Source organism: Diospyros lotus, chromosome 10 (genome assembly GCF_014633365.1).
Source record: "Diospyros lotus cultivar Yz01 chromosome 10, ASM1463336v1, whole genome shotgun sequence".
NCBI lineage: Eukaryota > Viridiplantae > Streptophyta > Magnoliopsida > Ericales > Ebenaceae > Diospyros > Diospyros lotus.
Window position 1 is genome coordinate 3,449,261 of NC_068347.1, and position 3,394 is coordinate 3,452,654.

The following is a 3,394-nucleotide window of genomic DNA, read 5'->3' on the forward strand; positions in this document are numbered from 1 at the left end:
GATCCTGAGTCCCCCTAGAGTTGGGAGTCATGATGTGCTAAGTTAGACTCCTACTTCAGATGGTACCTTCTCTGTTAGGTTTGTTCTATAGGGTTTGTTGGAGCAACAGGATCGGGTTCCATGGCATTGGTTAGTTTGGTTTGGGTATGAAGTCCCTGTCCATTCTTTTATTTTATGGTTGGCAGTTAAAGAGCGATTAAATGCTCTTGATTGTGTTAACCTGTTTCTTCCTTTTCCTAATAAATGCTTTCTTTGCAAGGCAGATTCTGAGCGACACAACCATCTATTTTTTGAGTGTTCCTATTCTAAATAGGTGTTGTCTTTCTTTCGACATTCAAAGAAATTTGGATTGCCTTGGTAACAATGGGGAATAGGAGTTTTATGGGCGGCGACTCGGTGGAAGGGTAAGAGCTCGTGGCATGTGGCTAACCAATTAGTTTTGTAAGCGATGGTCTACTTCATGTTGTGTGAGCGCAACAACTGGTGCTGGCGAGGTATCAGGTGGCCTGTGGACTAGCTCATCCATCAGGTTCAATGTGTCGTGTGGGCATGATTTTGGTCACCATCCCCTTTTCTCGATTTGCTTCAAAGCCGTGCATTGTGGCATTTCTGGCAACTTCTAGCCAATCAACACTCCTAGTTTAGGAAAGCCATTATGCTTCGTAACTTGGAGCGGGTAGAACCCTTATATGTCTCCATAGTCATACAGTAGATGGCTCCTAACTACTAGCTATGAATTGATGGTGTTGAATTTTTTGGTTGTGTCAGTGAGTATCCTGGAATTGCAAAACTCTAGTGACCAAAGCTGATACTCTCCCTCAATCCTAGAATTTACTTTGTATTTGATGTCGTGTACATTGGCTTTGTTGCCTCTTGACCTTGCCTACTCAGGTTGTCACCTACTTAGCAACTTGGAGCTGGCAAACCCCCTATACGTCTCCATAGTCAAATGGTATGTCAGTCTACTTAGTAACTTGCAGCAAGCAGAGCCCCTGTGCATCTCCATAGTAAAACAGTAACTCTTGAGTGGGTTTCGAATTGATGGTCATGGCCCTGAGTGGTTGTTCCAGTTTGTGTCCTGGGTCTAGTGATGTTTTATGGTTCATCTTTTTTATCCTAGTTTGTCACTTGTACACATTGTTAGTTTGGTGACTCTATCTGTGGCTTCCTCCACATTCCGCCGCATGATCTTGGTCTTCATGGAGTTTCACTGGTTCGGATGACGTGTTCAGTGTGCCTTTGGTTCTGAAGCTATCATTTTGATCTAGAGTTGTTACTTAATATATCTTTCGTGTTGCTCTTTTGTTTCTTCTATGTTGTTTTGATCCCGCCTGCGTGTGGATCTTGAATGTTTTGTTTAGATGATTTTCTGTGATATTATACATTGAGACATGCCCTAGTTGGGTTCTGTACAAATATTTTCTCTATCTATATATATCTTTTTACCTAAAAAAAAGATTTTCTTTTTTAACGAATATATATATTTATTATATCATGAGACATGCTTTTAACATTTGTTTTCTGTTAGATGTCATGTCAATTTAAAAAACTTATTTTAACATTTAAAAAATAAAAATTTACCTAAAATCTGAAATTATTCATGTTTTTTAAATATTTTTTAAAAGCTTTTAAGGTCACTTTTTAGTTTCAGAGTTTTATTCAGACAGGATTTTATTTTATTTTCTTTTAACAACTTGTTAAAACAGGATTTGGGTTATAATTTGACTAAATACTCAACTAGTTAAATATATATATTTTTTTATTTTTGTAAGGTGACTATACATTTAATAAAAAATACATTTAAACTTTATATTTCGTGACAAATTGTTCATTTTACTTTAATTTATGATATCACATTTACCATTGAACATCAATTTTTATTATAATTTAATCTCTCTTTTGATTTTTTGTCAAATTATGTTAATGATAACTAACATAGTGGGATTTACGTTAACTCGTATAAATAAAAAAATGTTATTTGGACAATTGTGGTACTTTTGGTGACACTCATGCATCAATGCGTTATATTTTGTATCATTTCAACATAAAATATATAACAAATTAAAATATAAAGGGATAATAGTATGAAAAAACTAAACATTTTCGCATTTTTGCAATTTTATCTAAATGTTTCAATTTTGGCAATAAATGTCCGATTTGATTGATTGGTTAAAATTTTAACCACGACCCGAATCCAATTCGAAAGCCATGTGCGCCTTCTGACGTGGCACGCCACCTAACATTTTAAAATATTTTGAGGAGGCCCCACATTAACACATGTGAAAAAAAATAAAAAATAAAATAACATATATATATGTTTTTTTTTTAGATTACGCGCTACCACTCGCGCCTCCGCTGCTCGGCCCCACGATTCTAGCAGGAGAGGTAAATCAGGGGATCCAAGATGAAAGTTTCAATTCCTAGCACAACTGCAAACGTGAGGGCGACAAGCATTTGTTATTTTCTGGGTCGCTTCTTACCTATTGAACTATCTCCTGGTCAGGACTCGAACATAGGACTTAGAGACTCAAAGAGCAACACACCAACAAGTTCTTCTTTTGCCAGTTGATCTACATTCTAAGGGCAACATATATATGTTATATATATATATATATGCACACACAAAAAATAAAGATAAGCAAAGGACGGAGATGAAGACAGTGACAAAGGAGGACGGCAACGGCGTTCAACAATGGTGCTAGGCTGGAGGCGGCGATCGATCTAAAAGTTAGAGCTAACGATGGAGGTCAATCTAGAATTTGAAAGCTTGATGGCTGATCGTTGACGTCAATAGGGCCGGCTTAAGCAATCGATGGCGATGGAGAAGCGATTGGCAAAAGACGTCATCAGCCAGCAAGAGTAGAAGGTCATTGATCACTTTCTGTGAGGTGGCCATGAGTAGAAGGAAGCTCTGATCGGTCATCAGTCTAGTTTCTAAATTGGTCATTGTCGCTATGAGCAGGAGGAAGCCCAAATTGATCGCTACCTCTAGCTTCCAGATTGGTCGTCGCCATCGCTATCGCTGTCCTCCTTCGTCGTTGTCCCCGTCCTCTACCTACTTCCTTCTCTATGCGTGTGTATATATATATATATATATTTAACATTTTTTTTTTACTTGTCAACATATTTAACGGGTGCATACGTCTCTCGAATCGGATTCAGATTGTGAATAAAATTGCAATCAATCGACTAAATTAGGCGTCTATTACCAAAATTGAAAAGTTTTGATAAAATTGTAAAAAAACAAAAACGTTTAATTTTTTTCATGCTAATAGCCCAAATATAAGTATTATAAAAATATTATAACTAAGAATCGAAATAACATTTCCAAGCACAACAATTTTATTTTCTTTATTTTATTATTTTTATCCAAAATTTTACAATAATTATTTCT